Raw genomic sequence first — 12,874 nt, 5'->3', positions numbered from 1 at the left:
AGTACCTTGAAATATTCCTACAATGTAGAGTAACGTATATATACTTATTTTTTTGTTGTTGTTATGTTTTCGTCCTGAGGTATTTATACTATAGCATGGCCAAGCGTGTTAAGGCGTGCGACTCGTAATCTGAGGGTCGCGGGTTCACATCCCCGTCGCGCCAAACATGCTCGCCCTCCCAGCCGTGGGGGCGTTATAATGTGACGGTCAATCCCACTATTCGTTGGTAAAAGAGTAGCCCAAGAGTTGGCGGTGGGTGGTGATGACAAGCTGCCTTCCTTCTAGTCTTACACTGCTAAATTAGGGACGGCTAGCACAGATAGCCCTCGAGTAGCTTTGTGCGAAATTCAAAAACAAATAAACAAACAAATTTATACTATACATATTGCTAATCGTATTGTTTATCCGAGGGTTCGTCTGTCTTCCGTTTGGAAAGTTGCGCACGCAGGTAAAATTCAACATTTACTTTCGAAATGACTGAAGAACTGCAGTGAATATCGTTGATGTCAAATTTTATTTCGCATACAGGATATTCTACACGTTATTCGAAATTAACCACACTACTATCCACATTTCAAAATGGGGTTTGTTTTCAATTTCGCGCAAAGCTTCACGAGGGTTATATGCGCTAGCCGTTCTTAATTTAGCAGTGTAAGACTAGAGGGAAGGCAGCTAGTCATCACCACCCATCGCCAACTCTTGGGCTAATATTTTACCAACGAATAGGGGGATTGACAGTCACATTATCATGCCCCACATCATGTTTGGTGTGACGGAGATACGAACTCGCGATCCTCAGATTACGAATCTGAGCCCTAACCGTCTGGCGATTCTGGGCCCAGTAAGGTTATTTATAGGGAACGTTTTCCATGCTACAATTGCCTATAAATATTACTGATGGAGTCCAGTTTTTAAAACTATAAATATACAAGAAAATGATTGTGGTTTCATTACTTTGCTGGCAGACCCCCTTGAAACGTGAATCATACAAAACTATTTCCAACGTTACAACTGATCACACGAATGACTGCTAGGTCCCCGATGCAATTTCGTACAAAACATAACATTACGTAACACGGTACATATATGTAACCTATCCATACTGATTCGTATGTTTATTTGTTTCTTTTGGAGGATTTCGCACTAAGTTATACTAAGGCTAAATTGTATCAGACGTCTTTAATTTTGATGTGATAGACTAGACTCACTAGAGAGAAGTCAACTGGTCAACATGAACTCTTTGGCTGTCCATGTCAGACCGAATAGAGGGATTTGACCTCCACTCGGCCTGAGAACCGAATAAAAACATTCAGAGTTAATGCATAACAAAGTTAGATACTAAATACATTTAGTACTAGTATTTATGTAACATGCGTAAGTTAGGAATATGAGTAGAATAGTCAACACAAATAATAAGGGATTGAAATAACAAATTATCCAAGATAGTGGCTCTTGAAAATATAGCATTACAATGCTAATGCTAAAATTAACAGTAAAAGCTTTGCTATCCAAGATCTTCGAATCAGGAAAGCTCTTGTAACCGGAAAGGCCAATGTTTTGCAAATACAGATGTTCACTGTAGCTTTAAGGCGCTTTGCTTACGTTCTACCTGCTGGTGGCTTAGTGGCCAAGTGGTTAAGGCTCTCGAATCGCAATCCGAGGGCCGCGTGATTGAATCCCCGTCACACCAAACATGCTCGCCCTTTAAGCCGTGCAGGCGTTATAACATGCGGCCAATCCCACTATTCGTTGGTAAAAAAGTAATCCAAGAGTTGGCGGTGAGTGATGATTACTAACTGCCTTCGTGTAGTTATGCGCGAAATTCAAAAACAAACACATTTACCTGCTGGTAAATTGAAGTCATTACCTGTCTGTACTATTTGAAAACATCCCATTAACGCGACAGTAATATAGGCAATTGTAGCTTGGAAACACGTTCCTTAGAAATCACCTTACTGGGCCCGAAATCGTCAGGTGGTTAGGGCGCTAGACTCGAAATCTGAGGATCGCGAGTTCGAATCTCCGTCACACCAAACATGACGTTGGGCATGATAATGCGACTGTCAGTCCCACTATTCGTTGGTAAAATATAAGCCAACGAGTTGGTGGTGAGTAGTGATGACTAGCTGCCTTCCCTTTGGTCTTGCACTGTTAAACGAGGGACGGCTAGCGTAGATAGCCTTCGTGTAGCTTTGCACAAAATTCAAAAACAAACAAATATCTTACTGTTAGCTCTCCAAAAACCTAAAAAAGAAACTTTTAGCTTTTCCTGAACCCTTCGGTTCCAAGACTATCCAAGCCTACCAATAATACGCGAAAATGTCGATACAAAGATGTTTATCGAAGAAGTTACCCGATTAGCAGTTATTTCTATGGACACTCAATAATTTCGTTCGAACGTGTTTACAGTCGCATTTTTCGAAAGTTTTAATATTTGAGAGTACTTGGCAGGTGAAACAAAATCGACAAAATCACATTTCTTGACCTTCATTATACATCTATAGTAATTGGAATCTTACGTGGGTAACTCTGAGAAAAAATCTTTCTGTTTTTTCATTATAAGTTCACAGTGATGGATTCTTTCACCATTCCAACATCATTTGATGAAACAGAAAAGTATTACAACATGCTTTCTTATCGAAAATCATTTGTAATTTTTTTCTAAAGCCATATATTGGATGTAGTGTAATACATGAATATTCTCCATTAATGAATCTAAAGCATACACTTATTACGAAACGAATATTGCACAAGCAGCTTTGAATTTCCCTGTGTATATGATATTTGGATATACAAATAACTGGACAGAATAATGATGGATTAAGAAATATTTGTTTTTGATACATACCGTTATTATGGAAAACATACGAAATAAGACAGTAGTAGACATTTTGACTAACTATTGGATCAAATAAATTTTGAGCCTTAATATAATTGAGTACTGCTGTAGTTGTTTGTAACCAAAAACGAAAGTAGTTCAAAGGAGTTCAATTGTGATATATTAGGTAGCACTAAGGCACATTTTCTTTCGGCTTTTACAAACCATTATAAATTCGATAATTTGTCTTTATTTTTGAATTTATGTGCCCTAACAACTCTCATCGTGTTCTTTTATTAATTTTGAACTTAAATCTTGTCTTTTCATTTGCTTCCATTTCAAAAGTTCTTGCTATTGTTATAACGTGTTCTATCGATGGATTGGTTACTTTGGATTATTTAGTAATTATTACGAATTAGTTTATTCTATAATGTTTCTACACGTTACGTAAATGTGAAATAAATTGTAAGCCCACATAATCTAAATTCATTAACAACTTTGTTACGAAAAATCCGAAATTAATTTGGCCCGGCATGGCCAGGTGGTTAAGATACTCTACTCGTAATCTAAGCGTGACGAGTTCGAATCCCCGTCACACCAAACATTCCGCCCTTTCAGCCGTAGGGGCGTTATATTATAACGGTCAGTTTCACTACTCGTTGATAAAGAATAGCCCAAGAGTTAGCAGTGGGTGGTGATGACTAGTTGCCTTTCCTCTCGTCTTACAATGCTAAATTGGGGACGGCTAGCGCATATAGCCCTCGTGTAGCTTTGCGCAAAATTAAAACAAACTAGCTAGCGCAGATAGCCCTCGTGTAGCTTTGCACGATATTGAAAAACAAACAAACACCAAAAAGGGGTCTGGCTTATTCGATCTTTCAGTAATGGAGACGTCCTAACGTCACAGTCAATCCAACTTTTTGTTGATAAAAGTGTATCTTTAAAATAGGCGGTGGGTTGTGTTAACTAGCTGTTTACCTTTCAGTCTGGGCCGGGCATGGCCAAGCGTGTTAAGGCGTTCGACTCGTAATCTGAGGGTCGCGGGTTTGCATCCCCATCGCGCCAAACATGCTCGCCCTTTCAGCCATGGGGGCGTTATAATGTCACGGTCAATCCCACTATCCCACAGATAGCCCTCGAGTAGCTTTGTGCGAAATTCAAAAACAAACAAACTGTTCCTGCTGTGAGGAAAATAGATACCATAGATACGCCACATTCGTTTTGAAATGTAATAAACTTTATAGCTTCTAATTGTGAATACAACAGTTAGTTTGACAACGATAACAAAGCTTAAGACGATGTTGATATTGCAGAATACGATGGTAACAAAGCCTATATTCTTTAGAATTGGAGACAATTTTTTTCTTCTTTAAATATTTCGTTTGTTACGATAAAGATTGTGAAAAAAGTAGCTTGGAAGAATGAAAGATTTTTTTCAATATTTAAACCAGTAAAGTAAATGCTCATGTTAAACATTTATTTTCATTTGTAAAGCTCCAGATTACATAACACATGAAAATAAAACAAAACATTTGTAGATCATTCCTTTTAAAATAAATTTTATTTCGGTTCAATACCTCCAACAATCTCCATTTTTTTATCTTTTACATTATGATTACATAAAAATGAATGTGCGATTTGTTGATGTGTTAATTAAGTGTTGGTTTATCAATATCTATGCACTGTTTTAATCGACCTTGGTTTGGTTTATTTGGAATTTCGCGGAAAGCTACACGAGGGCTATCTGCGCTAGCCGTTTCTAATTTTGCAGAGTAAGACTAGACTCTAGAGGAAAGGCAGCTAATCATCACTTCCCAACTCTTGGGCTACTTTTTTACCAACAAATAGTGGGATTGACCGACACATTATAACGCTCCCACGGCTGAAAGGGCGAGCATTTGGTGTGATGGGGACCCGAACCCGTGACCTTCGGATTACAAGTCGAGTTGTTTCACCATTTGGCCACGCCAGGCCTTAATTTATCTTACGATAATGGATATATTGTGTATGTCAGTATCTATGTATGCAACCAAAATTCTCTCGTTATCTGTTAAATCTATAATAATTTTCCCACTTTGGGAATTCCAATAATTATAAAAATATCTACAGTATGTACAACAACCATTTCTTTACAACAGAACACAGTTTTAAATCAAAACACTCTTCTCACAACAAGAACACGACTTTCAATAGGACTGAGGCTGAGCATGGCCAGATGGTTAGGGTGCTCGACTCGTAATCCGAGGGTCGTGGGTTCAAATTCCAGTCACACCAAACATGCTCGCCCTTTCAATCCTGGGTGCGTTATAATATTACGGTAAATCCCACTATTCGTTGGTAAAAAAGAGTAGCCCAAGAGTTGATGGTGGGCTAGCTGCCTTCCCTGTAGTCTTACACTGCTAAATTATGGACATTGCGAACCGTCCAACTTTAGTGAACTAACTTCGGACGTTTGCACTTCTATGAGGACGTCAGAAATATATCTTCCTTTGTGAAAAGTAAGACTGTAAATCGCGTTAGACAAAACAATAGAGCTAGCTAGCATTCTCGTTAAGTAAAGTGTATCAGTGTATCAACATAAAACTAATTTGCGCATCGTGGATTTGGACCGTCGATAGAACATTCAGTTCCAGACCGGACAGAAGACTGAATATTGTTCGTGAGTTTTAAAGTTTTTCTAAATAACTAATTGTTTGTAATAACCGTTGTTATAAATTCTATTGTTGTTTGTATATTAAAATATATTTGTGTTAAGAAAGAAAATTGTGTGTTCAACCTTATTGAGGCCCGGCATGTCCAGGTGGGTTAAGGCGTTCGACTCGTAATTTGAGGGTCGCGGGTTCGAATCTCGGTCGCACTAAACATGCTCGCCCTTTCAGCCGTGGGGGCGTTATAATGTGACGGTCAAGACCACTATTCATTGGTAAAAGAGTAGCCCAAGAGTTGGCGGTGGGTGGTGATGACGAGCTGGCTTCCCTCTAGTCTTACACTGCTAAATTAGGGATGGCTAACACAGATAGCCCTCGAGTAGCTTTGTGCGAAATTCAAAAGCAACAATCAACCTTGTTGGCAAATATCATAAGTTTAATTCATATTTACACTCAATTAATTTCTAAAATGAAAATTTTCATATATTTGAAAATGTAATTCGTAAAGTACATAACATAATAAATCGGATATTTGTCCGAAATAAATTATAATACGTAACAATATGTAACAGCCAAATCTCTGCCTGTCAATCACGCACTGTACTTCCCAAACGGTTAATCGCAAAAAAAAAAAAAAAAAAAAAAATGTATACGAATTTACAGCACTAAAATCAGGGGGATCGATTCCTCTCTCTGAGCTGCGCAGGTCACCCGATGTGGCTTTGTTATAAGAAAACACACACACTCAAAATATTTATTTTCTAGAGTATATTACAAAAGATTCTTAATTTTTGGCTGAACGGTTGACATGAGAACATAGAAAAAGATTAAGAACACAACTTTTATTTTATTTTTAACAACAAAAAAGGAAGTTTCACATGTGGAAGTATTTCGAAGAGAGGAGAGAAAACACACAAACAGTTGTTGTTTGTTATTATGTGCTTGTATCGCAAAACCACATCGGATCGTCAGCTGTGTCTACTGAGGAGAATCGAAGCGCTGAACTTAGCGTTATAAATCCGTAGACTTACCGCTGCCCAACCGGGGGGACTGTCTATTATTACTAAGCACAAAGCCACACAAAGCTTTGACCCGCCCACCGTGGGTGTTATATAAGTGCACGATTTTACTTTGCTGTGTGAAATAAATTTATTTGATTAAAATTGAATATCTACCCTCGGCACTTCTTATAGAAATGATACTTGGCTAAAAAGCGCACAATTCCGTAGCGGCCATTTCTGGTACTAAGAAGAACTGTGGCATCGAGCGGGAAAAAAATCTGAGAATTTGCTCTAATATGTTAAATGCACCAATTGCATCAAAAATAATTTTTCAAAGCACAGCATTGTATTCAGTTCCCTTTGATTAAAGATAAACACAATTCAATTTTTCTTATTGAAATTACATATGGACAAAAGAGATTATAAATGGTCCACTAGACAATTATATTGAATATACGCTTGGAACCAAGACACTGAGTTGACTTTGCAATTCAAATGTATTTGCCACTATTTTAGGAAACTTACCTTTGAATTATTTCAACGGACACCTGCTAGTGTATGCTGATACACAAGGCTTAGAAAGTGTGAGATAAACTTTAATGCCACATATTGTTTTAAATTATAAGAAAATATATCTTACACAGTGGCGAGATATACCACGTATTTGTAAGTCCCACATGCACACGAAGTAAAACTGGGACGCAAATATATAACTTAAAACTTGAAATCAGATATACATGCTTCACTGGCATAGGCAGTTAGGGCTCTCGACTCGCAATCTCAAGATCGCGGATTCGAATCCACGTCACATCAAATACGCTCGTCCTTTCAGCCGTAGGAGCATTATAATGTGACGTCAATTCCACTATTCGTTGGTAACATAGTAGCCAAAGAGTTGGCAGGGAGTGATGATGACTAGTTGCCTTCCCCCTAGTATCACACTAATAAATTAGGGACGACTAGCACAGATAGTTCTGATGTAGCTTTGCTCAAACTTCAACAACAAACAAACAAATAGATATACACACAATCTGATATTAACATTTGATATTTTCACTCAGTTTTAAAAAGTTCTCCTTATAAATAAACGGAAGAAGAGCTATATCAGCAAAACGTTATTTAAACAAATCAATGATAAAACATTTAAGATAATGATCCATAATAATCACGAATGTATATGATCAGGAAAATTGAGGTAAAATACAAAGGCTAATAATTACAGTTTTTACAATCACGAAATAAATACTTTTAGTTTTAACAGTGTAGTCCGGCAGGTCCGGCATGGCCAAGTGGTTAGGGGCACCCGACTTGTAATTCGAGGTAAAAGTGTAGTCCGGCAGGCCTGGCATGGCCGAGTGGTTAGGGTACCCGACTCGTAATCCGAGGATCACGGGCTCGAATCCCCGTCACACCAAACATACTCGCCCTTTCAGTCGTGGGGCATTATAATGTTACGGTCAATTCCACTATTCGTTGGTAAAAGAGTAGTCCAAGAGTTGGCGGTGGGTGATGATGACTAGCTGCCTTCCATCCAGTCTTACACTGCTAAATTAGGGACGGCTAGCGCAGATAGCCCTTGTGTAACTTTGCGAGAAATTCAAAAACAAAGAACGTCGTCTATTAAATTTCACGTGCGAAGATTGTAAATAATCAGGTATGGTAGTATTTATAAAAGGAATAGGGCTGCTACACAATACGTGAGATACAAACTATTTATTCACACACACCTTTAATAACCATACAATAAATCTTCAAAAGTACTTTAGAGACACATTTAGGTGATAAACATAATTACAAGCCATAAACCCATCTAAAAAAATTAGCAGGGCAGATACAAATAAAGTTCACCAAACCACAAATTTCTCAGTAACTGACTGAAATCGTTTAACACTTCTAGTTGTGTAACAAACAGATACGCTCCCTTATGAGATTATTTTATAACATTCCTACTTTGTTTTCTCACATTTTGGTGCACATTTCTCAATTCAATTTTTCAATTTTTTTTCTACTCCTGGAAATTCAAATCAAATTTGTGGCAGGTATTCCGATTTAACATTTTGCCCCTCAGAAACAAACACAAAGCAATAGAGGGCGCTCAGGAGAGACCTTCTTTTCGTCCTACTCATGATGTTAAATTTCGCTGGACTAGTGATGAAGAGCTAAACTGAAATAATTTTAAGTATACCAGATTATACTGCAGGCTGGTGACAAAGGTCCGTTGGTGGTCTGCGAGAGGTTAAATATTGACCAAAACAGAAAAACAACACACAAGAGGATAGGGATTTGTAAATCCAAAAGCCTCATACTTTTCTCATAAATTTCCTTCGTGAGAGGAAACGGGAGTGCCCTGAGAAAACCCACTTTCAAGACCAGGGCGCCGAAAAATCTACCCTTACCGTGCCCGGAAGATGCTGAGAAGGGAATCATAATGAAACTTTCAGGGGGAAGAAACACAACTACAAAACATGAATTAGATCATAAGACCGGTCTAAGGCACCAAAAGGATATAGATAGGGTGTTCGTGGATATAAAACTAAGGGATCGATTCTATCCGTATCGCTGAGTCGTTCTATTTCTGTCTGGGACGATTTGTGTCTTCTTGCGAATCTGGTTTGTGTCTTTTTACTGGACGCGACGTTGATGTCTGTTGCGACTGACGTGTCTTTGATCTTAACTTGCGTGCGTTGAGTCTCTGGCTTGTGGCTGTATTCTTCGAATTAGGTCGCTGTTGAAGATTAATGCGAACGTCGGTCAGAGTATCCATGTCTTTCTTCTTGGACTTGATTGTGGATATGCTGCTGGCAGCAGAGATAGTAAGCATCAATAATGTTGAAAAGCTTACTGGACGAGGGCTACTCTGATTGACAGACTTGACATGTTGAAGTGGAGTTGGTCGAGGCCGGGGACGTTCAGCACTAAAATGAAAATAATCTAGGGTGCATCTGTGGTTGGGTATATAATCAGCTACCTGTTTATGCTGAGTCCCAACTTTTTACAAAATGAGTCGGTAGGCCTGTACTCTCGGAGTGGATTCTGTGGGGTGCATGGAGTTTCTAGGAAGTGGTTGTTTCCAGAGATTGTTGTATTTCGACTGGGGTTGTGGAAAGATGAACGTTCTTTACGAATACTGAGTACAGGCTACTGGAACTTTTGGTGGGAGAGCACTGGACGTTGATATTTGCATTCTATGGTTTACATAGGTAGGCATGGTCCTGAAATGTTGAAGATTGTAGTAATATATCTCTTCGACAAAGTATTATTGTTTTCCTAGAATCAACAGAGACGTTGGGTTTATGCTGGTCGATGAAGGCAATAATCTGGCGAGGAGAGATTCTGGAAACTATAAATCCCAACATTCTTATATATCCCACCCATCGTTTTATAATACCTTTTACCATCCTATTTAGTAATTTGAAAAAAAAAGGTTTGATTGAAAGTGTGCTCGCAATATAAAAATAAGAAGAAATACAGGCCTAATATTACTTCTATATTTGAAAAGTTAACTTTTCGTTTTAATAAGTATGTACTAATTTATTTGTAGATGTTTTGTTCTGAATTAAGCACAAAGCTACACAATGAGCTATCTGTGCTCTGCCCATGACGGGTATCGAAAGCCGGTTTTTTGGCATTGTAAGTCCGCAGACATACCGCTGAGCCACTGGTGGGTATTTATAGGTGTCACTTCTTCATCATCTTCATCTGCCACTCGATTCCGTCAAGGAACATAGGGCCGCAATCACTTGCGGTTTCATGAACAGGTATTTTAAGTGAGTAGGTTGTTAGCCCACTGCACCGAGCCGTCCCTAATTTAGTAGTGTAACACTAGAGGGAAGGCAGCTAGTCATCACCACCCACCGCCAACTCTTGGGCTTCTCTTTTACCAACGAAAAAATGGAATTGATTGTAACATTATAACGCCCCCACCGCTGGGAGGGCGAGCATGTTCGACGCGACTCGGGCGCGAACCCGTGATCCTCAGATTACGAAGCGCACACCTTAACGCGCTAGGCCATGCAAGGCCCATAGCTGTCACTACTGATTTTATATTAAACTAAAATTCAAGTTCTGAAAGAGAAAAAATTAGAATCTTCGATTATTATTTTTTGCTTAATAACGCATATAGATTGAAATACCTTTTCAGTAGCTGCATTTACGAGCCGAGTAAAATTTCAACTTCGAGTTTGCCTTTAAACCATCTCAAACAACAGTGTTAACAGAAAATGCGCTATTATTTTATAGTCCTTGTTAAAAAAACTGTTGAAAAACTACAATAAAGTACGAATTTTATCCGAATGCGTTGTCACTACCTGAAACTAGACTCCATTACCTCTAATTAATTAAAACGACTTGTCTGGATGCCTTTTTTTCGCTGTGTTAAATGCTCTAACACTTGCTTTTTACTTTTTTGACTCCTGATTTGATAACTGTTCGTTAAAGAAACCTTTTTTCTGGTTAACAGTGATTTTATTTTGTTTTTCAGGTAATATATTTTATTTGCAAAAGTGGTATACATAATATTGTTTTTTACATAATTTTTATTTCGCATTTGTGAAATTTAATGAATCATTAAAATATTTGTAAATGATATAAAAAACTGTGTTTTTACACCTATATATCTTAGCAATTGAAACCACGTTATTAAAAGATTTATTTAATACGGAACATGTAGCAATATTTTATAACTCAGCTGGTGTTAAATGCCTCCTAGTGGTTCTTTACATAAGGACCAGCTGTTGTGTCCCTCGAGAGAATCAAATCCCTGATTATAGCGTTGTAAATTCGTAAACTTACGTCTATCCCGTTAAATAATGAAAATTCTAACTTGTAATTCACTCAGTTTTTCTAATATCCTTCTGATGGCAACATGAACAAATTCTTAATGGTGGTGTTCATATGAAAAAGCCTGGCATGGCCTGGCAATCGAGGGTTGTGTGTTCGAATGCCCGTCACACCAATGCACGCCCTTTTGGCTGTGGGTACGTTATAATGTGACGGTTAATCCCACAATTCGTTGGTAAAAGATTAGACCAAGGGTTGGCGGTGGGTGGTAATGATTAGCTGCCTTCCCTCTAGTCTTACGCTGCTAAATTATGGACGGCTACCATAGGTAGCCCTCGTGTAGTTTTGGGCGAATTTCAAAAATAAACAAACAAACATCACATGAAGAAATATTCTGAACAGTATATTAAATACCAATTAAAAGACTGAATGTAATTTTTATTTCAATATGTTAATTTTTTATTTTCCCGATATTTATATATCAACCAACTATAACGGTTTGTTTCTTTTGTTTGTTGACTTCAAACACATAGCTGCACAGTGGGCTCTCTGTGCTCCTCTCACAGATGGTATAGAAACCCAATTTTTAGTGTTATAACCGCTTAGAATTAAACCACTAGGAGTCACTGTAGTGGAACACCAAAATCATAATAACTGTTTAAATTATTTTTTTTTCATTTTGTTGCTTGAATATGTTGTAATTATTTAAAGTTGACAGTTAATTTTCGAGAACCAAGTGCGAAACGCAGAAAACACAAGTATACAAGCAACAGGATAGTGAGATGATAAAGTTCACCATTAGTAAAGAAAATCGCTGACAGGAGATTTAGGGTGTGGTTTGGTTTGTTTAAAATTTCGCACAAAGCTAGACGAAGGCAATCTGCACTAGCCGTTCTTCATTGACCGGTGAAATAATAGAGGGAAAAAACAGATCATCACACTTCTCCGCCAACTCACGGGTCACCATTTTACTCAGGAATAGTGGGATTGACCTTTATTTAATAACGCTCCCACGGCTGAAAAGGCGGGTATATTTGGTGAGAAGGAGATTCAAACTTGCGGCTCTCAGATTGTGAGTCGAGAGTCCTCACCACCAGGCCATGCTTGGCTATTTAGGGGGAATGGCTGTTTTATGTTTTTAAACTAAGGTTGAAACCTGGCGTTAAGCTACAAACTTATGAGATTAAATATAACATTGTTGCATTTTTGTAAAAGATAAAAAAACTAATACACTTTAGTTTTAAAAGTTACCTTTATTTCACCACAGCGAGGTCCCATTGAAAGCACGAGTACGCACATGGTTTTCGTCATTTCGCTGTTTTCTGTTTTCGTACAAAGCTACTCTAAGAGTATCTGTGTCTCTAGGAGTATTTGTGCCAGCCGTCCCTAATTTAGAAGTTATGGACTAAAGGGAAGGCAACTAGTAAATACCAACTCATTTACTGATGAAAAGTAGAATTGACCCGAAGTCGAAAGATGCGAACACGTTTGGTAATGAGGTTCGAACGTGACAGTAAACCATTAAAACGTTAGGTTATACCATTAACAAAATATGAGAATGAAAAAATGTAAAATAAAGTTTGACAGAGCTAATTTAGAAAGTAGCTCAGCTGTTTAAAATATTTTAT

The sequence above is a fragment of the Tachypleus tridentatus genome, chromosome 1 (genome assembly GCF_004210375.1).
Source record: "Tachypleus tridentatus isolate NWPU-2018 chromosome 1, ASM421037v1, whole genome shotgun sequence".
Taxonomy (NCBI): domain Eukaryota; kingdom Metazoa; phylum Arthropoda; class Merostomata; order Xiphosura; family Limulidae; genus Tachypleus; species Tachypleus tridentatus.
The sequence above is the reverse complement of the archived record's forward strand: the minus strand, read 5'-3'. Positions refer to the sequence as shown.